Here is a 27,793-nt window from a genome sequence, read left to right as displayed (position 1 = left end):
CTAAGTTTATGGGCCAGTACGGTAAGCCAACAGGTCAACCTCTAATAAATAGGAAACTTTACCCCCTAGAGCACCTCAGGGGATTTCACAGCTGTTTGAAGTTGCATCTCTTTAATTAACTGTTCAAAAACACTCCTAACTGGGGCCATGACCAGCTTTTCTTTCTGGTTCCAAATCTTAGTCTTGGAGTCCCTGTGGCTGATCCCTTATGGACAGAGTCAAGGGAAAACATCATAATGAGCTGATCTGGATGCAATCTAGGGGCCATGGCCCAGAAGTACTTCAGTTCTCTATTCAAGTATCCCGCAGCATGCATCTGTCCCATCCTGCTGAACCTCACCTTGTATTTCACTTGAGATACTAGAGTATTCTGACTCAACAGTGCTGCTGCAATTATTCTTGCATTGCCTTTGGCCCTGAAACTGGAGACTCATCAGTGTCTGGGGAAAGAAATCTCAGATTCTGACAAGAGAGAGCAAACCTGGAGATGGAATTAAGGAGCTTATCATCTTTCTTTTTCATTTTGCTGCTTTTAGTGTCTTTCATGATCACCTTAGCAATATGGCTTTAAAAATATGTGGGGACAAAGGTGTTTGACACAGAGGTTCTGAAGCCACCATATGAGATGCACACATCCTGTGTTAGAATGCCTGAGCTCAAGTCTCAGCTGTACTTCCAATTTTAACTTCCTGCTCATTTGTGCCATGGGAGATAGCAGGTAATGCTTCAGCATCTGGGTCCCTACTACCCATGTAGGAAGCCTAGACTGTTTCCTTTTTCTGGCTTCTACCTGGCCCAGCCATGGCTGCTGTGGGAATTTGGGAAATGAGCTTGGGTTGGTTTGTCTCTCTATCTCTTTCTGCTTTTCAAATAAATAAAAAGATATTTTTGAAAATATGGTTGGGAAGATGCCCCATTGGAGCTCAAGAATGGAAAGCACCTAATTCTGGTTGTCTCCCATAACCTAACCACCATTCTCCAAGCTATGTCTCCAGGCAAGGAGCTTTGCTGACTGTCTTTTGCTTTTTATTCATTGTGTTATGTTTGCAAATCAAAGGAAAGATCTTTGTTCCTTTTCGTTATTCCCATGGTCTTGACAGAAAACTCTGTTTTCAGTACTGCTATTTATTCTTATTGGCCTTTATTGATAAATTCCCTCTCCCCATTGTTATCCATAAATCTTTTTTTTAACAGCCAAATTGAGTGAAGCCTGCCTTCTAAGTAATAAGGACAGACGCACCTTGCAGGTGACTTGCTCAGCTACCCTTGGACCAACATAGAAACACCAACTGGAGTGTTAACAATGTATTTCCTGAAGTTAGAATGTGAGAGGAAGGTCCAAGGAGGCTGATCCCCAGTTCCAAAACTGCACACACACTGTGTATTTTTTCTTTTTATGGCTCTCTCTCTTGATCTGTTTTTTTGTTTTGCTTTGCTTTTGCTGACTATCTGATTCCATTTATATGAAGTTTGTGAACAGAAAAGCAAATTCACTCATGGAAATCAGGACACTGCCTCTGAGGGACAGGAGGGGGACACATGACAACAGAGTGGTATCAGAGAAGTTTCCACAGTGGTAGATACTCATATCTTCCTCTTTAAATCATCAATTTTGGGGAGATGTCATTGTGGCAATCATGTGAAGCCACCACTGTGACACCAGTATCTCATATCAGAGTGCTGGTTTGAGTCCCAGCTGTTCCACTTCTGATCCAGCTCCTTACTAATGTGCCTGGGAAAGCAATAGAGGGTGAACCAAACTGAGGCCCCATCACCCACACGGGAGAGTTGAATAGAGTTCTAGGCTCATGGCTTGACCCAGCATTGTCTCTTAGAGCCATTTGTGGAGTGAAGCAATGGATGGAAGCGCGCTCTCTCTCTCTCTCTCTCCATCTGTGTGCTTGTGTATGCTTTAAAAAATGTTGATTTATTAAAAGGCAGAGCTACAAGGAGAGAGGTCTTCATTTTCTAAATGGCTACAGCAGTCGGGGCAGGGCTAGTCCAAAGCCAGGAGCCATGAATTTCTTCTGGATATCCCATGTAGGTAACAGGAGTCCAGGCACTTTCCCAGTCACATTAGCTGGCACAGAGTGGAGCAGCCAGAACTCAAAGCAGTGCCCATATGGGATGCTAGATCATAGGCAGCAACTTTACCCGCTGTGCCAGCCCCTTTCCTCTCTCTTTTTGTCTCTCCCCTCCTTCTCTGTCACTGTACCTTTCTAATAAATATTCAAATCTTTAAAGAAAATTAAGTAATTTTTAAAGTTGGTATAATTATCCTGATTTGATCATTACACAATGTATGCATGTGCTGAAACATCCCACTTTGCCAAGTAAATATGTGTAATTATTAGATGGTTATCAATTTTTATCCAAGTAGCTTCATGGTCAACCACTAAAACCTCTGTGACCACACTGTGGTGACAAAATCAATCAACCCTCCTCTGGCCCATCTGCCTGAAGGGAATAAACACCTTGTTTTCGAGGCATGAGTTTAAGAAGCCCAAGCCCTCCTGGCCAAGAGGAAGTTACAAAGGCCTCAGAGAATATTTTGGGGGCAGCCACAGTAGTATTTCTGTGGCTGATCTCTCTTAGCACATAAAATCTCATGGCTAATAGATATGTCTAAGCATTTTTGGAAGCACACCCTGGCTTATATGTGTGCTTCAAAAAAAAGGAAGTCTAGTCTTTTGTGGCTTCCAAGAAAAGGATTTCTCTTTTCTTTCTTTCTTTTTTTTTTTTTTTTTTTTTTGTTGTTGTTGTTTCTCATGCATCTGAATCTCAGAATCATCCAGGAGCAGGGAGTGGAGGACTTTCAAAGACCTGGTTCCTTCATCCCGCACAGGTAGACACCAGCATGTGCAGAAGAGGAAGAATACTCTTTGTTTTGCAGGGTCACAGCTGGAACCACTCAATGAACTAGAGAATCCTTGTGTTGTAGCTAATATGTATGACATGAAGTTGCCCCCAAGAAGAACCCTCAAAAACTGAATTAAAAAAAAAAAACTCCGAGAAAATGGAAATTAGCCCAGAGAGATGTGCATCTTTTACAAAAGACTGTGTGGTTTAAAAATAGGCACATACTCATATGTAAGAGATGCACATAGTGTATATCCATGTGTATACACAAATACACACACACTGCAACTCATGGCATCCCTGATGCAGAGGCTGTGGATAGAGGCGTGCTCCTCCGCTACATCATGAGTGTATTGTCCATTTATGCTTCTTCCTACTTGGCTGGGGAGGTCTCATCTGCCTTCTTAACTATCTTGAAAACAGACCTGGCCTCTTTCTGAGTTGAATTTTTGAGCCTTTCTGTGCCTTCATGTAAGTCAACTGACCAACTTGTAAAGACAGTTTTGTCAGGGGAAGGAAAAGGGAATTCACAGAAACATGATCAGGGCAGGGTTTCCTGGGGCTGTGGCTCAGTGTCAGTTCAGTTCTAAGAAGGCACATTTAGGGAACAAACAAAATGCTAGACAGGACTCGGTGGTTTCCCCTTCTTTCTTCTGTCTTCTCAAGGCATACTGTCTGCAGAGTGAAGATCTGCCCATCTCAGGGGACTGTGAAATGAGTCAAAACAGAACCAAAGTGACAACAGGAAGAGACATGGACTTCATGCATTTGGGGAGGCAGAACATTCAACTTCATTAAGCATAATCTGATTTACACTGGATGGAATTTAATGAGGATGTGAACAAAGTAGGGAAAATATGAAGTTATTCATTGTGAAGGAGAGATCACTCTATGTAATTAGGAAGGACATTTTGGGAACTTCTGTGTTAAGTCTGGGAGCTTCTTAGGTTTGTTTTTCATTCCCACACACAGACTTATTCAGTGATCTGAAACAACTATGGGATTTAACGCAAATTGCCACATTCAGCTTTCTGCTGAAAAAGAAATTCAAACCCTACACTTGGCAATATTTAAAATATGAGGTGTGACTTCAAATATAAAAAGAAATGTCTTTCTTCTTCTTCTTCTTCTTTAACCCATTAAGAAAATACAGGGAACCTAATATATGCCAGATACTATGAGGAGGAAGGGGCAGTCAGGCGAGGGCTCATAGAAAGTCAATAAAGGCCAAGTTCTTGGAAAGGATTCTTGCAGGCTTGTTCGTAGATGTGACAGCTGGGGTTCCCCGGGAGAGTAATCCAAGAGAGAGAGAACAAGCAAGACAGAAGCCACACTTTTTCAGTCACAGTGTCAGAAGAGGCATACTATCAGACAGGAAATGAATACCGGGATTAAAGACTCTCCGGGGTTCATCTGAGAGATAAGTAAACAGTTCTCTAGAGAGAAGACAGAGGGCAGGAGTCAATTAAAGCAGTACTAATTTGTGTTTGTTGAGGCATCACCCACGACCCTCCATTCCAAGTTTTAAAATAAGAATGAATAGAAGAGTATGGTGTAGGTGGAGCCCTAAGTGGAACCTTCTCTTCTTTCCCAAAGCTCTATCTTGGAGACTTAAGGACGACACATGGAGGACAGGTGACACAGTGACACAAGAACATAGCATTTACTTTTGTCACTAGACACTTGCTTTAAGGAGGTGGCTAATTAGTGAGAAGGCTGGGTCTGCTTGTTCACACAGCTGCTGAGAGCAGGGAAGAAAACAAACCATTTCAAGGTATGGCAACCTGCTCTCTGATTAGAAGGTTCTGTGTCTGGTCTCTGGTGGTGGTGACCAATCACATCAGCATTTCCACTTTCCTTGGGTTTGGGGTAGGAAAGCCAGGAAGAGGTGAGAAAGTCACTGAGTGCTTGTTTTTTTGGTTTTTTTTTTTCCCTGTACAGAATGTCTGATCACTCTTGTTCTTCACAGGAGAGATGGAGTGGTTGACTGAAGTTTAACAAGGCCTGTTTCCAAGAAGCCAGGAATGAAAACCCCAACTTTGAAATTCAGCCACAGTGGTCACATCAGGTCAAAGATGCAAAATTGCTGCCAAACTTATGATGAACTCCGAATTTATTTTCTAGGCATTTCTTCTATGCCACAGGCATGTGGGTCATAAATTAAAACAATGAAAGAGACACATTGAAGAAATAGAGACTTGGAAAGGAAACTGGAATCATTTATTGCTGCCTGTTCTCAGAGGTAAGCAAACATACTAATAGTTAATAATTAGGAGTGAGGCCAATGTCATTTTAGCCTCAGTTAGGTGAGTTTTCCTCTGTGGCACCGTGATGGGTTCATTTTTCATTACTGTAGTGAAATTAGAGTTTGGGAACTTTATGAAGAATAGATCTATAGCTTGCTGATCTGGAGATTTAAGGGCATGAGTCTGGTTTTGGCACAGTCCTGGCAGAAGTCTCATGGGGGACAGCACACGATGGCACGAGTATGTGACGCAACAGGAGATCACGTCAGCAGACACACCCAGGCCATGGTTCAGGGGTCAGGCTTGCTCTTCCAGCAGTCCACAATGAAGAACTAGCCCAGGCTCCCCTGAGTCTACCTGAATCACTTCCAAGGGCAGTGTTTCCAGTGACCTAAGATCCCTCCTCCCCAACTAGGTCCCACCTCTGAGAAGTCCAACCAAATTCATTTTGAAAAGATGGTAGAGATAGGGGTGTGGGGTGGGGGGATGGAGGTGAGGGATACAGTGGTAAAGACACTTAGAATGCCAGATTCATTCTCGTATGCCTGGGTCCAAGTCCCAGATCCATCTCTTATTTCAGCTTCCTACAAACGTACATCCTTGGAGGCAGCAAGTGATGGCTTAAGTACTTGGATCTGTCACTCATGTGAGAGCACTAGATTGAGCTGAGTTCCAGATTCCTGGCTTCAACTTGGATCAGCTCACATTGCTGTGGCCATTTAGAGAGTGAGCTAGTTTGGTGGAATATCTCCTTCCCATCTCTTTCAAATACATTTTTTAAAAGTCAGGTTTTTTTAAAAACAAAAAGTTTCAGCCATCTCCTACTGTGTTTACATTGAAGACCAAGTTTCCAACATGTGAAACTTTGAACGACTCCCTTCAACTGCATCCAGTCCAAAGCACTGTGTGCTTTCTGTGAAGTTAGCTGGAGTCTTCCTCTTTCCAAGCCGTGTGACAGGCAACAGTGTCATGGAAAGATAACTGGTCTTAGAGGTGAAGTCCCAGCCACCCCATCCTGCCTAAGCTTTGGTCATCAGGGTGCACAGTTCCCAGTTGCTTCTTCTGAGAAATGTGTACAGTAATATTTACCAGCTCGTCTAGGTGATGGTAGGGATAAAATGATATTCAGGCTGTGGAAGACCCTTGTAGAGTCCAAGGTTCTAGACAAATGCAAGAAATCAGTCTTTAGAAATCTGAATTGGCCAAGCTAAGATTGCCATGCCCCTCACTTCTGACCTTTCATTGCCTCGAGCATTTATCAACCACCGCTGTCCTTGAATATCCCACTCCCTGCTTGTAAGATGTTGTGTCACCTGTTGGTGTTCTAGCTGACTTCTTCACTCAAGTCAGTGTTCCCATTTTCTGTGGGGGGTGAAGTTCCCTTGTGTCCCTGTGACCACAGAAGAAGCACATTATATGAATATCCCTTTGGAGGAAGGAAAGCAAATCATTTGTTCATCTCTTAGGAGCTTTCCAAGCTTTGGCTGCATGGGTGAGTATGAGGACATCTAGACTATCTGGTGACTGCTCTAGCTAACAAGAGAGATTTATTATTATAGCAGATCTGCAGAGGTTCCATAAGAATCCTTATACAGTCATGGATATAATTTATAACAGGAGTGTTTGGGAAGGGCATTAGTTTTTATTTAATGCCTCCCACATTCAGGGTAGAGTAAGGTGTGAGACTGGTGACATTCCTGCTGTGTGGAAGAGAAGGCGGCAGGTCTTGGCACTCTCCGTAGTCTCACGCCAGATAGGATCCAATGAATTTTGAATCTGACCGTTTATCTATTTTTTTGAAAGTGAGAGAAAAAGATTACAGTGATCCAGAGTTTAGAAACTTGTAATTGGGGGTGGCAGTAAGGGGAGCAGGTGTGGAAATCAAAATATTGGTTAAAAATGAAACATCAGAGATGACATCTCATGCCATGGTGTGCTATGCTTTCACCTGCAATGCCAGCATGCCAGCATGCCATGTGATGCTGATTTGAGTTCTAGCTGCTTAGCTTCAGCACTAGCTTCCTGCTAGTGCACCTGGGAAAGCAGAGAAAATGGCCATATGTACTTGGGTTTCTGCCACCCACATACAAGACTCAATTGGAGTTCTGGGCTCCTGGCTTCAGCACAGTCCAACCCTTGATGTTGTAGCCTTTTGGAGTCAATGGATGGAAGAAATTTGTCTCTGTCTTACTTAGTCTCAGTAATCCTGCCTTTCAAATAAAGCTTAATGAGAAAGAGAGAGGATTCTCCCACTGCCAGTTGTGGCAAAGGCAGTAATAATCCTTTTCCAGATAATTACATTATGAAGAGACCTTAAGGCCAAGGCCACTAATAAGTGGAGGGTAAAGAAGAACACAGTGAAATACAGAGGATCTAAAATAAGGTTGTGAAACCATGTTAGTATGGCAAGAAGAAATTAAGTGAAATTCAGAAAGTTCTCAAATACATAAAGATTTTGTTTCACAACTTGTACAAAAACCCAAATATGTAGTGTTCTAGGAAGGCAAGAAGTTAGCAAATTGCCAAGGTGTTAATAGTCAGTTCTTGGTATTGTTAGAACACAGTCTGACTTCTGCATCTGACTGGAATATTTTCCTCAGCAAGCATTCTCTTTCCTGGTATTGATTCTAAATGTTTTTGCTAAAAGACAACAGAGACTTTTGATGATCTAAGCACTTTAGTCAAGAAAATTAAGTTTATTGAACATATACTATATCCCTGGCCGTGGGCCGAGGTATAGAACATCCAATAGTGAACAGAATTGGGCCCAGCGGAGTGGCTAAAGTCCTCGCTCTGAACATGCTGGGATCCCATATAGGCGCCAGTTCTAATCCCGGCAGCTCCACTTCCCATCCAGCTCCCTGCTTGTGGCCTGGGAAAGCAGTTGAGGACGGCCCAAAGCCTTGGGATCCTGCACCTGTGTGGGAGACCTGGAGGGAGTTCTGGCTCCTGGCTTTGGACTGACGCAGCACCAGCTGCCATTGCAGCTGCTTGGGGAGTGACTCAGTGGACGGAAGACCTTCCTCTCTGTCTCTCCTCCTCTATGTATATCTGACTGTCCAATAGAAATAAATAAATCTTTTTTAAAAAATGGTGAACAGAATTGTGTGTGAGCTTTCATAAAGTTCACAGCCTGATTTTTTTTTTTTTTTTTTTGAGGAGAGCTGGGGGAATTCAACAAGGACTGCATGTATGTTAGAGGAAGAGTTAAAGTAGGGGTAGTACAGGATGCCTATGGAATTGCAGTAGAGGGGTTTGTGACTCTGTTTCAGAAGGACAAAAAAGCTCCCTAGCTTTGCCATCCAAGCTGGGTCCAAAAGATGAGCTGTAGTTAATGGAGTACATTCCTCAAGGAGGGAGGGTCACACACAAAGAGGTAGAGGTGAGAGGATGCAGTGGTTGGCACATGAAAGCTATTCAGCCTGAGTGGAGCGCTGAGGGAAGCAGGTTAGCTGGCTGGGCAGGGGCTCACCTTCAGGCCAAGTTAGAGTTAGGACTCCGTCCTAATTGACCATTGAAGGCATTTATGTGTGCTACCAAAAGTCTCAGGACTGTTGGGTGAAAAATGTAGAGAGATGCAATACACATTTTAAAAAAGAAGAAGAAGAAGATGGATTTTATTGATCTGAACAGCAGAGTGGTAGAAGAGAAAGAGATCTTTCATCCCCAAATGGCCACAACATCTGGGGATTGATCCAGACCAAATGCAGAGATCTGGAACTCCATCTGGGTTTCCTACATGGGTGGTAGGGATACTTGGTCCATGACCCACTGCTTTCCCAGGCACATTAGCAAGGAGCTGGATCAAAAGCAGAGCAGCTGCTTGTATAGGATGCTGGTATCACAAACTGTGGCTTCACCCACTGCACTAAAACACCAGGACAATATATATATATATATATATATATATTCTCTCTGGATTCTTGGTACTGCTTTTCTCTCCCATCCTAAATAAGGAAATGAACCAACCCACTTTAGCCAGTGTGACCCGTGGCTCCCCCGATGTAAAGCTTTCCCTCTGTTCCCTTACAGAGCCTCCACTGCCAGTACCTCAGCCGTTGGAGCAGAACCCATCCTCCATGAAATATCTTTTGTCCAAGGCTCCCCTGTGTTTCTAGCACCAGGTCTGGGGCTGCCTGTGCAGTCCAAGGCAGGGTCTTGGGGCATGGAGTGAGACCCTGGGGGTGGCTGGATCTGCACTGCTCCAAGGTGCCCGGCACCTGCTCACTGTGCTTGGTTCCTCCACGTGTATGAACTTCATCCACTCCCAGAAACCCTAGCTGCCCCTGACCTGAAGGACAAGGCCTGCAAGTTTGGCAGAATCAGTAGGAATTCTAATTGGACATGGAAAAATAAAAACCTGTGGACAGAATTTCTCTGTGCTCCCCACCAATCTTAGAAATTCTTAGAAATTTCTAAGATTCTAACATTTGTCAGAAATCTTAGAAATTGGAAATTAAAACATTTCCAGCATTAAATCAGTCTTCCCCTTCATAACTTAAATGTTCACTATCAGGAGACTGGACATGTGAATACTGACGTGTTCTAGAATACTCTACAGCAGGAAAAACAAATGAGTTGGGCTTATGTATTCAGTACAGATCCATGGCAAACACATTATTGAGTCTTTCTGTGGCTGTTTCCAGGGAAACTAGAACTGAGCTGCTGTCTGAGGAGCCTCAGTTTAGGACAGGATCTGGGTGTGCCCTGGCCCTCTTCCTCCTTTCCTCTTCCCCTCTGTCTTCATCCCTTGTCTTGTCTCCCCTCTTCCCTGGCCTTCTCTTCCTTGGAGAAATCTGGGGCAGGAACTGGAGTGTGCGGGGAGGGTTAACACCCAGCCTGGACCAGAGCACACTGGGTGCTGTGCACATGTTGCTTCGTGGTCAATCCATTAGCTTCTCCATTTGAAGGCCGAGGAAACCAAGGCTCAGAGAGATTGCCAAACAGGCTGAGGCTGTACAGGCTGCAAGCAGCTGAGCTGAGACTTGAATGCAGGTTCAGTTCCAGAATCCTGGCTCCTCCCACTTCCCAGCCTGGCTCAGGCCTCATCGTCTCTCCTCTCCCCATGCCTTTAGTCCACGAGTGCCCCTTTTCACCCACTACTGTAATTATTGGCATTAGTGTTAGACTCTGTTACATGCTTCAGTAATGCCAAAGGTTATGCATTGTGAAACGCTCCTGTAAACAAAATTTTCTTCGGTCCCAATAACCTCTGTTGGGAGTCCTAAACCCACACTGTGGAGGAGAATCAGGGCTGCTCTCACATTTCTGCATCTGAGCCTCTTATACTCACTTCTGCTTCCCTGAGCTCTTCCATGGAGACCTTCCAAAGCCAGAGTCAAATGCATGCTGATCATTGAGGCACGCACAATGCCTGTGAAACCAGATCCTGACTTAAAACATCAATAGTTTGCTTAATGCCATTACATTGCCTTCAACTATTATAACTGAGTTGATTCAGTTCCCTTAAAATTTGCACCACAGGCAGTGGCTCAAAGGTCTCCTCCTGTGTCAAGCCATTTTTCTGTCTGCCTGGACAAGGATGTTACTGTGGCTCCTTCTCCCCCAGGTCCGTGTGTGCGTGTGCGTGTGTGTGTTGGGGGTGGGGAGGCAGCCTGCCTGCCTGCCTGTTCTCATTCTTCTCCCATCTTTGGTTCAGAGGTTCTCATCCTTCTGGGCCCTTCCTGGGAAGGCTGTCTGAGCAGAATGATCCAGTAGAAGCAGGTGAATACCTTGAGTTGGGGCACAGGGACAACAAGGCCAGCTGCCTGGTGATTGGCCACGGCTGCTGCTTTGGGTGAGTTAGCATAATGAAACCTTTTTCTGGGAAGGGACTGTTCAGGAATGAACTCCCATGGATACCTCCTTGGAGCCTTTGGGGAAATAGAAGGAACAGCCTGATCAAGGTTTTTCCTAGAAAAGCCCCTCTGATGGGCCGTTATGACAAGCAAAGCTGTTTTTGTTTTCTTTGATTAATCACAGTGTCCTGTTTCCCAAAGCAAAGGTGGCCTTGGACCTTCCGGAAGGACACAGCCGAGGCTACAGAGGAAGGCTGGCAGCTGCCTGGAATTTGACAAGGTCCCCTGCTTGGGACAGGGTGGCCTTGTCTGGGTAAACTGGCCTCTTGCTTTTTTCACCTTCAGGGGGAGCTCAGGTTACCATTTCCTTTGTTTTTCTCTGCCAGTGAGAACAGAAATGTCAGCCTTTTTAAAGGTTTCTGTACAGTTCCTTGAAAGCTGGTAGGTCAGCAGAGGTCCCTTAAAGCAACAGTGTCTTTCAAGGGGGCAGTGGCGTTTCAAGATCACTTTTTGTTACTGATCATGTTAGAAAAGCTTAGCAATCTGGGAGGGATGGAACTAGAGGGACATCCCACCCCGCCACTTCTTGTTCTTTTGCTGGAGGAATCCAATTCCCCCACATCTCCTCCCCCCACACCCCCCAAATCCAAAACTGCTTTCAAGGAAGATAGGGGAAAACCATGTTCATTCACTTTGATAGTCATGGATTGGTTTTCTCGTTTGAATTCAGAAGGGAAATGTGTGTGGGATGGGGCAGAAGGAGAGAGAAAGCGTTCTAAAGTGCATGTTTGTGTCTGTGTAAGAGTTGGGGGGGGGGGGTTATAAATAGCTGGCCTCTCTTTCCAAAGAAAACCTTGCCTCTTGGTGTCAGCATGTTTTTTATCCGGGGTTTAAACACCCAACCCCCTCCCCTCCCCGGGCATTTGGCAGGCCTGCCTCAGTTGACTTCCACCTGCCACATGAGTCCATCTTACCATTTCAGAGATGAGTAAACTGAGGTCCGTGTCAATATACCCAGGCACTCCATCTTGCCTGGAGTTGAAGAATATACTGATATCATCTCTTTAGCATCACCCCAGAGCTCCTCTTTCTTCCTCTGTTCAAGCGGCTGTCAACCAGGACCATCAGGTCTTCCAGAGGGATATTTGGTAGCATCCAGGAGCATTTGGTACTGTCACTGTGTGTGTGTGTGTGTGTGTGTGTGTGTGTGTGTGTGTGTGTGTGTGTGTACGTGTACACATGTCCACTCCCATCCCTCTTCTATGGAGGGGTCCAGGTGGCATCCAGTCGGAGGCCAGATACGCTGAAAAACGTCCCACAACAGGTACTCAGGGTCCTGGGACAGGCAGCATCCCATCCCAAGCTTTGAAAAGTCCTGGGCCCTGCTTAGCCTCTGAGGGAAATTCCATCCCCCTGCTGTTGCCAAGAGCTCCTCTGCCCAGCAACAGGCTTGGCCCCTCTCCCAGAGCAGCCACAAGGGCTAAGCCGCGGTCTAGAGCACCCTCCGGCAGTGGCCAAACAGCGTCCGCTGCGGAGTTTCCTGCGGGCTACGATGTGCATGCGCGGGAGCCGATGTGTTGTATAATTTATAGTCACAAGGGTGCCTGTCTTCATTTAGCAGCAAGCCCAGCCCGCTGGCAGCCGTCCTGGCGGGGAGGAAGTGAGCTCCACAGAGGCCCTGCAGCCCCCAGCCGGCTCACGGCCGTGTTATTTGGGAATGGTGTGGCTCAGAGGCACCTGGGAATGGGCTGGGGGCCGAGATGGCGCTGAGTGCGCGGAGCACGCGGCCTCCCTTCAGACCCGTCCGTCTGCCAGAAGATGGCCTATTGAACATTTCCAGGAATAGCACTGCCAACCCCGTCAACTGCTTTCTTGGAAATGCACTCAATAAGCATGGCTGTCCTCCAGCGGGGAGAGCAGAAAGCACGGCCTAGAGTGCAGCACCCAGAAATGGCAGTGCGATGCAGGGCAAGGGCGCAGGACAAGATGGAGTGGGTGAAGTGCTCACTGGTGCCTTTCCCCTCCCCCGCAGCCACTTGGGTATGTCCCCTGGGAGGGAGGGAAGGCCCTGGTGAGGTGACCCTTGCAGGCTTGCTGTGTTCACTCCGACTCCAGCAGGCAGAACAGCCTTGGTTTGGAGGCAAGAAATTAGCTGTCAGCAGTGAGACACTGCAGTGTCTCCCGGTGGTGGTGGGATGCTTGGAAGATTACTCATTATCTGGTGACTTTCCTTCCAGGTGGAACCAAAGGACCCTCAGAAAAGACAGAAGTAACTGCTCCCCACCTGTGCTGGTCCTCACCCACCCCACTGCTGGACCATTCTGAGAACATGGCAAATAGGAGGTAAAGCTGTGCTATGAAGGAAGATGTGGTTTACTCTCCCTGTGCCCTGTTAGCCTCCCTGAGGCCTGGCAATCCAACCAGGTTCAGCCCTGGCTGTGTACTGCCTGTTCCACCCTCTGGTATCTCCCAGGGGGCTTCTCAGAAAAGCCCCCGAGGACATCCATATCAGGTCTAGAAAGAGAGACCCAGACATCTCTGCTTGTGTGGGGCATTCAGCAAAGGTAGGTTGTTGGTGGTCTGCAAGGACCAGAGGCACCCAGGGTAGCACGGAGCAGGCAGGGGACAGCAGTACAGGGCAGTCCACAGCGATCAGCAGTCACTCAGGAGCCAGGCCTTCCCAAGGGGATGACAGAGGATGCCCAGGCCCCGGGAAAAGAGCAGATGAGGACTGAGTGGAAGGGTGTCCCAGGTGTCACCGGCTGCTTCTCCGACATTCACCTGCTGGGACCGTAACTAGCAGGGAACAGCATCGTCTAACCCACACTCTAAGGAAGAGCCTACAGGCAAGGGAGGATGATGGAGAGTAGGGAAGAAAGACCACAGGGAAGGGAAGGGTGCAGAAAAGGAGAAGAGCTGATCTCAGTGAAAGACAAACAGTGCTAAGGAAGAGGCAGGAATAGGAATGGTTCTTTTATCTTCTTATTTGTTTATTTATTTCAGATAAATAGGTATCTGAAAAGTTTTTTTAAATTTAAAGATTTATTTATTTTTGTTGGAAAGGCAAATTTACAGAGAAAAGGAGAATCATAGAAAAAGATCTTCCATCTGCTGGCTCACTCCCAAAGTAGCTACAATGGCCTGAACTGATCCAAAGCCAGGAGCCAGAAGCTTCTTCTGGGTCTCCTATGTGGCCACAACATCCTAAGGCTTTGGGTCATCCCCCACTGCTTTCCCTGGCCACCAGCAGGGAGCAGAAAGGGAAATGGAGCTGTCAGGACACAAACCAGCCACCCATATGGGATCCCAGCATGTGTAAGGTGAGGATTTTAGCCATTGTACCAGGCCCAAAACCAGGCCCATCTACTGGTGCGCTCCCCTCAAAACCCCTTCACAGTCAGGGGCAGACCAGGCCAAAGCCAGGAGTCAGGAATTCAGTCCAGGTCTCTCACATGGGTTGCAGGGACCTAAGCATTCGAACCATCTGTGGCTACCTGCTAGTGTCCAGAGGGGCAGCAGCTAGAATCAGGAATGGGGCAGGTACTGAAAGCCCAGGCACTGAGATTAAGGTTGCGGGCCTCTCAAGCTGTGGCTGTGACTGCCACAGCAGAGGTCCTGCCCAGGAGCACCACAGAGCGCCCTCAAAGATTTGGTAAGTTGTGGTTGCTTTCTTGGAAACCCTGCTTAGTCGGAAGCCTGACCACCGTCCTTCCTGGATCTTCTGCTGCCCATTGTCATATATTTGGGGCAAACTGTTGTGGGCACCAAGAGGAAATGAATCTTCTAGTTTGGACAGCACGTCCTAGATGGGTATTCCCCTGGGACCTGGGTGGTTAAATGAAGTTTATAGGAAACTGTTGTTTGCGACTAAACTACACTAGGCCCAACAGACCAGACCAGAATGGAGTCACTCCTGCAAAGTGTAGATTAATCTGACTGAACTTTACAATGGGCCTGTTTTCAGCAGTCAGGAGATTGACAGCGCCCAATGGAAAGAGGCACTGCTCAGGCAGGCAGGTAAGGGCCCTCCCCCATCCCGGAAACAGAATAACTTGGACAGAATCAATCTGCTTCCCATTCCTTGTTCTGTGTTACTACCTGGGAAACCCACCCTGGCTGCTTAGCAGATGGGATGCTACTGGTTCTGTGAAATACAAATAAAAAGTCATTTGATCTTGAAACTCAGTTAAGATGTTGTTCTCGGACAGGGTGAAGTGGTGTTTGACTCCAGGTCTGAAGGCCCCTTTCTACCTACCACTCTCCCCAGCACACACACACACACACACACACACACACAGCTGTCATCCATGGACTGGGTTTTCAAAGAATTGGAATCTAAGCAGTAAAACAGATGGGTTGCCGTGATTCCAGAGAGTGTTTGTTGTTGAGGGCGCTGTGGCAGTGCTCCGCTAGCTCCCTGAACCTCTGGGTTAATGGGTTGGAAAGCATGGGAGTCATTGCAGGGCAGATATAAAGATGCCAGGACTTTCTTGAATTAGCAACACCCTGGTTCTCTTACAGTGGAAGATCAGGGCGGCCTGACCCACACAGAGTCTTGGTTGTCTTCCAGTGGGTGGGGTGGCGGAGCTGGAGCCTGCCTCTGCCTTGTGTCTTGGGCTGCAAAGCAGGTCTCCCCACAAGCTCCAGCAGGGAGGAGTAGAGACATGCGCACGACCCACCTTGCTAAGACCCTAAACCAGGCATCAGCAGAGGTGGAGGCTGTGTCCACTGGGACACTATCATAACACTCTTCGTGACTGTGCAAAATGAAGCTTTTGTCTCAGAGTCAACATCCGTGACTCCCTGACTCACTAGCTCTACAGGCACATTGCTTAATCTCCCCATGCATCTGTTTCATCAGGAGTCAAGTTGGGATAAAAGTAGTATTCATGGAGTTAGTGGGAGGACTGAATGAGTTTGTAAGTGGAAGACACCATTTAAACCTTAGTGCTGCCATTATTATTCTCACCTTCATTGCTACTTCAGTTATTACAAAGGCCTGTTGCCTGGTAGGCCATCAGCACTGTTTGTAGCAGGATGCACTGATGAGGGGCTGGTACCACCCTTCTTCTGCTCATGCCTTCCATTCACAAGTGAACTGTCCCCCACTATTCAGGTACAATCAGACCAGGAGGTAGATAGCCTCGCTAGGGAGTGATGTATGGGAAGCCCTGTCCAAGGGAGAATCTGCTGTTCCTTCCCCAGCCTTCAATCCTCTCTCAACAAACATCCTAAATAACAACTCACATGTATTCAACCAGCGCTCAATGTCAAGCACTGGCCCAGCATTCTCCACATCTCACTTCACCTCCAGCAGCTAAAATTATTGTCCTTGTTTCCTCCCGATGGACTAATTTAGTTTTTCATGAGCAGTAACAGGGTGAGATGAGTTCAAACTTAAGAGAGAAGATGCCCTAGCCCATGCTTGCAGGGTTTTCTTCCTCTCTGGATACTGCTACATGTTTCATAGCCTTTGTGGTTTACACATGCGTCATTATCCAGGCATCACTAAGAGTTTTTTTTTTTATTATTAAATGTTTATCTGAGAGGCATATGATGTGCTAGGAGGTAGGCTTTGCTCTCATGAATGGATTTAGTATTCTTGGAAAAGAGGGCCCAGAGAACTGCCTTGCTGCCACCTTGCACTGTGTGAGCATGCAGCAGGAGTCTGCATAAGGACTCAGCGTACACTGGACCTGCTGCTGCCTTCATCTTAGTGTTTCCTGCCTTGAGAACTCTGCAACATAAGCAACTGCTGTTTAAGTCACTGGTTCCTTGGATGTTGTTACAGCAGCCTGAGCCAGCTGGGACAACAGGTGATGCTGCTGCTCCTGACCCAGAGACCACACTTGGAGAGGCTCTAGAGAGACATGCTTCCCTTCTGTTCTTCCACTTGGCTCTGGAAAATCTGCCTGGTTCCTGGACAGAGCCAACACTATGGTTGAAGTACAGTTTGTGCCCTACAAAGGTATGTGGCCTGGAAGCTTGGGGTCCCAGTGGCATGTTAAGAAGTGGTGGGATCTTTAAGAAATGGGGCCTGGTAAAAGAGGGGAAGGTAGGTCATTGCGGGCAGCACCTTCAGAAGGGATTACTACTGGCATTTTGGAGGTAGTACTAGCAAGAGTCATATGTGTGGCCATTTCATTTTCTGCTTCTCTGTCATTCTGTGAGGTGACCAAAAGGGCCCTAACCAGAGGCTGAGCTGCCATAAGAACAAGGTTGTGAGGGCAGACAGGCCAGCCAATCTCCCTCTGTGTGTCCCAGCACTGCCCCTCTGTGCAAACTCTGCCTGTGTGTTGGCCACCCCTGTTGCAGTTGCCTCTGCTCTGGAGGAACAGAGCATTAAACTGAATACAGAGAGGACCATGTGTCTATGTGCTGCAGGCCGTGCCTACTCACAGAGGAAATGATTCGTTCTCGTTTATCCACTGCAGTAGAGTGTACGAATCTCTAGCAAGGTATCAACTCAGGTTATTTAGTGTCTGTGTTCCCCAATAGGCCAGGGTCCAGCAACTGTGAAGGCCTATTGGTCGAATACAGCCTGCTGCCTGTCTTTAAAATTGTATTTATTTAAAATGTACAACACAATGTCTTATACACAAATATAAAACAAAGTGATTACTAGCCCAGCAGATGAAGATAACCAACATTTTTTTATAGTAACCCTTGATTTTTGCAGTAGAAATACCTAAAATCTACTCCTACCAAATTTCCAGGACACAATACAGTCTTATTTAACTATAGTCTTCACTCTGTACATGTGAATCATGCCGCCTACACACTACAACTTTGAACTCACTGACCTGCATCTTCTCCTTTGCCCTGGAAACCACCCTCCTACTCTTTGTTTTCCAAGTACTTAACTCTCTTCTGTTTGCTTCCTGTCTGTAATAAAACTTTATTGGAACACATCGACACTCATTTGCTTGCATGTCATCTATGGCTGCTTTCCCATTACGATGATGTGGCTGAGCAGCAGGACAAGGAATGTTTGAGCCATAAGGCCTAAAACACTTGCTACCAGGCCCTATATGGAACAGGTGTGTGGATACCTGCACTGGATTGTCAGATCACCAAAAAGGACAGGAATCAGGTCTGCTCAGTCCGTTTACTTTTGTGTTCTTGCTATCTGACGTGTTGCCTGGTATTTACATAGTGCTCATCAGATATTGTTGAATGAAAAAAGAAGTACATAAAAATCTTAGCATTTTTGATGACTCTGGAAGAAAACCATGAACCTCTATGTTTTTACTCAATTTTTTGTTGTTTTCGTATAAAAACATGTTTAAAATTTCTTACCTTACTGTGAAATTGCTCTGCATGGGCAAGGTGTTTGTGTCCATCTGCTAATACACAGCAGCTCCTTTCAGGCTGGAAGGCCACAGGCATGGATACGGATCAGTCACCATTCAGTAGATGGTGATTGAGCAGTGCAGCGCTGGAAATGATGACAGTGAAGAATTGATTTCACTGTGTCTCACCCAATAGACCTAAAGAGTCTGTAGGCCTAAGAGAACAACATCTTGCAAATGTGTAATATATACAAATGTCTAACTACATAATGAAACTTTTTTGTTTAAAGTTTTTGAAATTTTTACTGGAAAGGCAGATTTACAGAGAGAAGAAGAGACAGAGGGAAAGATTGGCCATTCCTCAAATGGCTGTTGCAACTGAGCTGATCCAAAGCCAGAAGCCAGGAGCCTCTTCCAGGTCCCCTGAATGGGTGCAGGGTCCCAAACACTTGGGCCATCCTCTGCTGTTTTTCCAGGCTACAAGCAGGGAGCTGAATGTGGATTGGAGCATCCAGGACACGAACCAGTGCCCATATGGGATGCTGGTGCTTAAAGGTAAAGGGCTAGCTTGTTGAGCCATGGTGCTGGCCCTACAGGATAAACTTTGAAATGCAGAAGAAAAGTTCCTGGATCAAACACTGTGGCCTCGAGCCAGAATGGATTCATTCTGCAGTGGAACCAGGAAGGACTTCTTGCCAGTCATCCTTTGCTTGTTCTTGGGTCTAGTTCCTACCCTACTGCTTTGCTCAGCTCCACAAAGGCCTGTCTGTCCCGGCTGCTCTGTCCTTTGGCTGCCGCACTGCTTCATTTGTGGGGAAGTAGGGGGAGCCAGGGCATTTCTGCCTTCTCTGTGATCGTCAGTTTTCACACTTGTACAGTTAGAAAACAAAAATCTAGGGTTTTTATGAGAAGTAAGTGAGATAAGGCATGCAAAATGTTTAACACAGAACCTGATGTGTGTGTGTGTAGGATTAATCATTCAAAGACTAGAGTTATTGTTGCTGTTAACCTTCGAGTGAGTAGGAAAGAGTGCCATGATCAATTAGTGATGTCCGCTAAGGTTTTGGCAGGTCAGAGAGCGGTACCTACCGCCTTAATATTCTGAAGCTGTGTGGTGGAGATAGAATTGATAGGACTTGGTAAATGGGTTGAGTGATTTTAACATTGGGATTGGAGACTGATAGCAAGACACACATAATCGAATCAGCACATACCAAAGAAGAGATTTGGTAGAGATTTTGAAGTCCATCTTGGACAATGGTGATCTTTGGGTTGTGAACAAATAAAGCCAGAAAACGTGATGAGTATAGTTCCATAAGCAAGAGTTTCTGGCAGAGGTACACATATAGGCAGGGAGTTAGCAAAGTCAGCCATCTGAGCAGCTACATGCTCAGGTCTCCGTGGGAACTGGAAGACTACCCCAAAAACCACAGCAATGTTCGTTACTGTGGTGCTGTGTTACTGGGATGTGAAGTCTTCTGAGGAGGAGAAACCGTTGTTCCTGACAGTCCCACCCCACTCAAACCCCGCTGCCCCTGTCCCACTTCCTGGGGCCCTCCCTCTTGCCAGTTTCTGAGGTCATCTTCGCTGGGTCTGGCCTTTAAGATAAGCTGACTGGATGTGTGATCCTGTTCTGGGAAGCGTTCTAAGGGATTGTGTTCTCACGGTGACATACCTGATAGTTTCCTGAGGTCCAGCCCAGATTAGGTGCCTTTGGCTTGGCACAGCAGATATGGGCAGCACCATGGTCATTGCCTGCAAGGCAGCGATGCCCCTGTTGTCAGAAAGAGCTATGCGGTCAGTAGACTTCATGGTCATTCTGATGTGGATTCGTGGCATTTTGAAAACATCAGTGGGATCTCAATGCAGGTAAAAGACAGGATTGCGCTTGGAGTGCCATGAAAACTAAACACGTAACAGAGGGCGAGACTGAGAGAACATTGAGGATATTGCAGTATTTCTGGCCTTATACATGTCGTTTGAATTTGCTCATCCAGGATCCAAATCTGTGTAAGCTGTAGGGCAAAAAAGCCAGAGATCGTTCATGAACAGGAAGCTCTTGGAGTGACCCGGAAGTTCGATGCTTGCCGCAGGCTTTACTGATTTCTTACAGGAACAAATCTGAAATTGACTTGGGAGGATGGGTGATGTGGTGAGGTTAGAGTCTCCTTACCACTTCAAGAGCAAAATATTCTGCCTCTTAGGATGACAAACCAAACATCCTAATCTTGTGTGATTCTTCCTAGAACTCTTGACAGCCAATCACCCACCAAGTGCCTTGCAACATACATATTCTGGGGATAAGCTGATGGAAATTAAGAGTGAAATGCTAACATTTGGAAAACTCTATCACTTAGAGGAATGGAACTCTAAGCAGCAGCTGCACACTTGCTCTGAAAGTCCTTGATGAGGACCAATGGGAACATTCTCCATGCAGCTGCACCCAAGAGGTACTGTCTGCATTATTTTAATTCTTCAGGGAGAAGTGCTCTGGCACTCAAAATCTTAGAATAGTTTACACTGGGAGTTACGAATGCCACAGACATCATCGAAGAAGTGGAACATTTTAAACAAAGGAGTGACCGTCCTGTCCTCTAGCCACACCCCTATTTCCAGCATACTTCTGTAATGCTAACTCAAGCACATTTGTGCTTTTTTTTTAAAAGATTTATTTTTATTATTTTTTTATTGGAAAGGCAGATATACAGAGAGGAGGAGAGACAGAGAGGAAGATCTTCCGTCTGATGATTCACTCCCCAAGTGAGCGCAACGGCCCATACTATGCCGATCCGAAGCCAGGAGCCTCTTCCGGGTCTCCCAAGCGGGTGCAGGGTCCCAAAGCTTTGGGCCGTCCTCGACTGCTTTCCCAGGCCACAGGCAGGGAGCTGGAAGGGAAGTGGGGCTTCCGGGATAGAACCGGCGCCCATATGGGATCCCGGGCGTACAAGGCGAGGACCTCAACCACTATGCCACCGTGCCGGGCCCAACATTTGTGCTTTTGATGGGACTGTTTTCTGATAATGTTAGTGCTTGCCACACAAATCTGTTGGAGGCACTGAAGGAAGCCCCTGCCTTTGGCACCTGGAGAGTTAGCAAGTTACTGAGTGCTCTGGGCTCCAAGTTTCTCACCCAAGCAGCAGAAACAATAATGATACCTGCTGGAGGATTAAATGACATAGTATCTATATTTAATACTTAGTTCACTTGATCATTTAATGCTTTGCACTCATTCGTTTAGTTGTAACCATCATGCTTTTCCACCTTTAAAAGGGAGTAGGGTAAGTGTGTGCTATAGCAGTAAGACATCTCACGAAATGCCTGCATCCCTTGTCACAGTGTCTAGGTTCAAGTCCTGGTCTGTTCCTCATTCCGGTTTCCTGCTAATCTGCGTTCTGGAGGACAACAGTGGTGTCTCAGATACCTGGGTTCCTGCCACTCATGGGGGAGATTCAGTTCACAACTTGGCTTATCCCTGGTTGCTGCGGGCATTTGGGGAGTGAAACAGTAGAAAGGATCTCTCTCTCTCTCTCTCCCTCCCTCCCTCTTTCACTTGAAATACTTTACATAAAACCAGGAAACTTTATAATCCCAATTTGGCTGAGGTGCTGGTAGTTCAAGTCCATGTTTGTCTCCCAGTTGTTGCTTTCCCTGCAGTAAATAAATGTGATGCTGCAACCACCTCTGCTCCCTCCCGCTGCCCACGTCCCCACAATCCAAGGTAGAGGAATAACACCATAGACATGCAGTGGGTAGCCAGCATGTGCTGCGAGGCCCCACATTAGAGCTTGAGGAAACAGAGTGAGGGCAGTTGTGCCTGTAGAAGCCCCTCAGCGCCTATCGGACGCCTGATGTGCCTCACGTGAGCCCGCGCTCCACAGGCGGCCCGCGCCGGGATGCTGTGGCTCAGGAGGCTTGCCAATGTGAACCTGGTCTTCCCCGCCCCCACATGCAGGTGGAAGCCCTTAGCTCTCGAGCCTCAAAATGACCACGTTTCAAAGTGAGATCTTTACAGAGGTGATTAACTTCAAGTGAGATCATCTGTGCGGGTTCATCCAACCTGACTGTTCTTCTGAGGGGAAAGTCAGACATCGGGGAGAGCGCCGTACCCACACTCCACCCCGGCCGCTGGAGGACACAGCAGAAAGGCTGCTGGCTGCTAGCCCAGGACAGAGGCCTTAGTGACGACGCATCCTGCTGACCTCTTGACCTTGGGTTCCAGCCTCTACAACGGTGAGAAAATACATTTCTGTTGTTTAAGATGCTCGGTTTACAATGGCAGTCCTAGAAATCTGACTGGTTTTATCGGCTTTTCAAAACTCAGGGCATATTCAGGTTCTAACAGAAAGGAAATTGGAGCCACACTGAAATGTTGGTAAAATTTGAAGGCAGAGTGGAACATGCTGGACTCAAAACCACCAATACTTTGAGTCCACTCATGTGAATGACCTAGAGCAGTCAAAGCTGTAGGACGGACAGTGGAAGTGGGGTCTTCAGGACACCGAGGGTTGGGGAGAGAAGTTACTATGTCATGTTGGGGGCCAGAATTTCAGTTTTACAGTAAGAACCCAGTTTGGGGGAAGGATTTGGGTGATGTTTACGTAAGAATATAAATGTGCTTAATGTCACTTAACATTTTAAATTTAAAAACAAGAGACAAACACATTGCCAGAGACATGGAGAGACTGCTTGGCCAGGCTAGACTCAAAAACTCAGTCTGGGTCTCCCACGTGGGTAACAGGGACCCAAGCATTGGGGTCATTGCCTGCTGCATCCATGATGTGTGCCAGCAAGAAGGTGGGAATCACAGGATCAAGGTTCAAACCTAGGTTCTCATAGGATGCAGGTGTCTCAAGTGGCATTTTAACCATTCTGCCAAATGCTCACCCTTCACTGAGCACTTTTAAAGGCATGTAAAAATGGTAACAGTGGTACATTTTACATGGCATGTAGCTTACAAAATAAAAAGTTTTGAAGAAGCTAAAGGGGGCCCAGTGTTTTAGCCTAATAGCTGAAGTCCTTGCCTTGCACATGCCAGGATCTCATATGGGCACCAGTTTGTATCCTGTCTGCTCCACTTCCCTTCCAGCTCCCTGCTTGTGGCCTGGGAAAGCAGTGGAGGATGGAGCAGTCTTGGAACTCTGTACCCATGTGGGAGACCTGGAAGAAGCTCTTGTCAGCTGGCTTTGGATCGACTCAGATCCAGCCGTTGTGGCCCTTTGGGGAGTAAACCAGCGAATGAAAGATCTTTCTCTGTAAATCTGTTTTTCCAATAAAAATAAATAAATATTTTTAAGAGGTTTAAGGGGGCTGCTACTCTCCATTGGGGGCAACAAGGAGAGGAGCCTGAGGAACTCAGAAGGGAGGTGGCAGAGGAGACAGCACTTGGCCATGTTCTAGGAGCAAGTTTGCCTACAACTCCCCAGGAAAGGCCACGCTCCACCTGCACTGGCCTGACTCGCGGCAGCTGCCAGCCCTCATAGCCTCTCTCCTTAAGGATGATTGCCAACATGATTGGCACATGTGAGGTGGAGGGCTCCGAGACGATCTGGCTTCTGACGCCATTTTCTCGTTTACTAACTTCTCCTGGGCCTTCTTGTCGTGTACAAAAGGAAGTATTTCCTCAGCAGTTAACCAAAGCTCATTCTGGGGTTTTTCCACAGCAAAAAAAAAAAAAAAAAAGCTTTCAGAAGGCCTCTTCCACAGGGTTAAGATTTACACCCTCAGTATGTGCTGAAGGACTTCTGAAGACAGCGGGGTCAAGTCCACCTTTCCCTGTGGGGGAGTTCCAAGTGCAAGGGCAAGGACCAGCATGTGGGAGAGGAGTCTGTATTCCCCTTCTTGAAAAAGGCCTCGGAGACATAAACATTTCTGCTTGGTGGGACAGGATCCAACCAGAAATGGGTTGCTGATAAGAAAGAGTACTTTTTCAGAAAGGTGTGCCAGAGGCCAAACTGGGAAATTTGGGCATCAAAATAAATACTGAAAGAGACAAGTCTAGTAGTTAAGATGCCCAAGTCCCATATTGCCGTTCTCCCACTTTCCTGCTTCTTGCTGATGCAGGCCCTTGAAGGCGATGGTAATGGCTCAAGTTTTGGGGCCCTGCCACCTACCTGAGTGAAGTTTCTGGACCCTAGTTTTGGCCAAATCCAGCCTTGGGCCCTGGGGGCATTTGGAGGGAATGATCTAGGGGACAGAAGCGTGTCCGTGTCATCTGTCTCTCAAGTAAGAATAGAAGCACACTGTAAAAGACTCAAAGAGAAGTCATGAGGTCACATGCTAAAGGAATAAATCAGAAGTATAATGCTGCAGGAACATCCATCCTCACCTTGGTGATGCTCATGCAAAGATGCATAATCCCAAATTCATCCAGGGAAACAGAAACTGAGGGGTGTCATGTGACATGACTTTTCTGGACATCTGTGGAAATTCCAGCACCAGGAAAGACATGGAAACTGCTCCAGACTTAAAGAAATAACAGGACAGGGAGCCAAACGACTACAATTCAGTTCTGCCTGGATCCTTTGCAAAGACATTTTTGGGTTAAACTGGCACAACTCAAGTAGGATCTGAAGAGTAGACAGCAGTGGCATGGCGTTGTTTGCTTCTTAATTTTGATTGTTGGCTAATAGATTTAAGGAACTGTATATTCCTTATTTGTCAGAATTACAGAACCATGGAATGGAGCCTCAGGTCAATAACATATTTGCCAGTGAATTAGGAAAAAAAAAATAACTCCACATTGTTTCTCAACTTCTTCAGAAGAGAAGTTGAAAACAAGAAAGGAAGGAAAGAAAATGGATAGAAGCAATACCTTTTTAGGTTAAGAAGGTCGTGTTGTCTCAGGCACAAGCTCAAGGTTTCTCTTGAACTTGAATCATCTGGGTGAGACTGAGGGTTGGTGAGGGTGAGGATGACGATGAGGATGGAGCAGGAATCAGTTGGATGAGTTTGTCGTAATCTCACTACTCAAGTAGAAGAACTCATGATGGTTCGATGTGTAATTGTGTAGATGTGCCGTGTGAAGAGGTATAAGTGTGTGTGCCTAAAAAGTTACTTTTCTATTGAATTGGAAATCATTATATATTCACTCTACATCTCTCTCATGTGATGACTATCTGCTCAGTGTTCTGCTGTGTCATTTTTACATGTTAGTTGTAAAATATCCCAGTGGATTTGCAGCAGAGTCGTGTTAGCTGACTCATCAGAGCTGGGCTTTGCTCTGATGCTCCATAGCTACCCTGTGCTCCACATGGTACTTCAACCCAAAAGGAGAGAGAAGCACCTGCCAGCTGCTTGCTGGGAGATCGTGGACTGCTTCCTACTTAGTCGCAAACACAGTAGGACTATGAGGAAAAAGTTTCAGGGAGTGATTAAGGTCAGCCCCCTAAAGAGGTAAGCAGGGTTCAAATCCTGATTCTCCTCTGGCCAGTGTTACAGGTTGGACATGTCAGCTAACGCCTCTGTGCCTGCTTCTTTGTCTTCAAGATGGAAGGGAGATAAAGAGTGCCTCTCCCAGAAGGTTATAGAAGGATTCCCAGGTTATAAAGAACTGGTACATGGTAGGGCCCACTGGTGCTGGCCCCTGTTCATACTCTGAATACATGGAGTGGACAGCATTTGAGCTCTGTAGAATGTCAGAAAAGACACCAAGTGGGGCAACCTTCTCCCCACCCCCAGGAGGGGAACTAATCCTCTGTGTTGTGGCAAGAAGTAATTAGGATGGAAAAAACTTTTTCCAAGGTCTGCAGCTGACGTGTATTCCTTGTGACATTTTAATCTCTGAGTAATAGATTCCATTGCCAGCGGAGCTGTGATTTTTTTTTTCCATGTATTGCTTTTTCCTTTTCTCTTTCAAACCTGGAGTCTGCATCATTTCGGTTCCAAAATGAGGAACACTCTTTCTGGACAGTCTCAATTCCAGAGCCAGTTCTTTGGGCTCTAGGAGAACATGCTGCCTTCCTAGGAGAGGACCTACTATGTGCTCCCGCAGTTGCACCCTTCTCATGCTCACGAATTCTGCAGAGCAGACATTGCAGCAGGAGCTTTGGACTCGGTGAGCCCAGGTCTGGCTTGGTCCTCATGGGCTTTAAAACCTTACCTTCTCAAAGCCCAGTTTACTCATCTCTATCATGAAAGGGTTAATGATGATCATGATCTTAAAGGACTGCTGCTTTATCGCATAGCCCCTAGAGCACCCTCCCTGCTCAGGAAATGCTAATTATAATGAGTGTTATTATTCAGGTGAGCAGAAACCTGTGCCTTGGTGTGGCTATGATTATTGGTCTGTTTTGCAGGTGAAATAACTTTTCTTCTGTGCCCCTCTGTGGGTAAGATTACTGTTCTTTTGTCTTCTAGAGTCCTGAGTATTCAACATAGGAGTGTGGTCACCCAGTTAGAACTACCTGACCAGACTTCCTGTCGGCTAGGTGTGGCTGTGTGACTGGTTTGACTGGTAGAATGTTCATAGACAAGACATTTGATGCTTCCTGGTTAGATCTTTGCAAGGAAAGAGCCTGTTTTCCCTTGCTGCTTTCTCTCTTGAATTAACTGGCTGGACTTCTCTGAAAGAAGGCTATAGACTTCTGTCTTCTCTAAGCTGTTGTGTTTTTGAGTCTCTTTGTTACAGCAGCCAAACCCATGATAAGAGGGAGTAGCAATTTCAGTAGAAGTGAAGTTCAGGCTGGGAATAAGAAGACCTTGCTACTTGGCTGGCCCTTGTTTGCTTCCTGGTTCAAATATTCATTTGCTCTCTTATCTCACAACATTTTGCCAGCAACTGAAATATATATTAGCTGTACAGTCTCCCACTTCCAATGGTTCGGCTTTAGAGTTTTTTCAACATTACAATATTAGGAAAGTGACATATACTCAGTGCATTTCCTGCTTTGAATTTTGGTCTTTTCTGGGGCAAGCAACACAGTGCTAAAGCAAGGAGTACAATACTCCATTGCAGTGCTTGGGGAGTGATAAGCTGCAGCTCCCAGTCTGGTCCTAAGCTGTGAGGTTTGAGAGGTTAAAAGTTCCAGATGTGCAATTGACATTGTGATGTAGAAGTTAAGCCTTTGCCTGTGACGCATGTGTCCCATGTGAGCACAAGTTCCAATCCGATTGTTCCACTTCCGATTCAAGTACCTGGGTTTCTGCCAGCCGTGTGGGAGATCTGGATGGAACTTCATGGCTCCTGGCCTTAGTGTGGCCTAGGTGTGGCTGTTACAGCCTTCTGGAAAGTGAGCTGGCACAAGATCTCTCTGTGTCTCTCCCTCTGTAACTCTTTCAAATACTTTTTTTTTAATACTACAGGTTCTACCAGGTAAATGATGTTTTCAGTGTACAGTGGACTTATCAGGACATAACCCCACTGTAATCAAGGAGCAGTTGTACCAAGATAAATAAAACATAGTCCCAGAGCTTATGTGATTCATCTGCTGTCTCAATGATGTTATCCATGTTGGGCTTTAAAGACAGCATACACCCAGAGAGAGGATATGGGATTCAGTTCCAGATGCAGGCCAGGATCTGAAATAATTGCTTTGAGGGTTCCAAACATTTTGTGAAGTCTGGCATGTGTTTCAAGCCTGTTAATATTGTGAGCAAAGTA

General features: G+C 46.3%; 1 long non-coding RNA gene across 3 annotated transcripts in view; it reads left to right on the top strand.

Moving 5' to 3' along the window:
* LOC121162494 overlaps positions 1-22,261 on the top strand; it is a 28,048-nt gene extending 5,787 nt beyond the window's left edge. Inside the window, exons 1-4 of one of the 3 annotated variants that reach the window (XR_005884802.1) lie at positions 4,844-5,101; positions 16,695-16,871; positions 20,442-20,645; positions 22,148-22,261. This is a non-coding gene — a long non-coding RNA (uncharacterized LOC121162494). Of the gene's footprint in view, positions 1-4,843; positions 5,102-16,694; positions 16,872-20,441; positions 20,660-22,147 lie in introns of those variants that run through there. The other 2 variants (XR_005884803.1, XR_005884801.1) reach the window with 2 other exon arrangements.
* The last annotated feature ends 5,532 nt before the right edge of the window (positions 22,262-27,793 follow it).

This window comes from Ochotona curzoniae, unplaced genomic scaffold, assembly GCF_017591425.1.
Source record: "Ochotona curzoniae isolate NIBS_2020 unplaced genomic scaffold, NIBS_Ocur_1.0 contig_1014, whole genome shotgun sequence".
NCBI lineage: Eukaryota > Metazoa > Chordata > Mammalia > Lagomorpha > Ochotonidae > Ochotona > Ochotona curzoniae.
The sequence above is the reverse complement of the archived record's forward strand: the minus strand, read 5'-3'. Positions and strand labels throughout refer to the sequence as shown.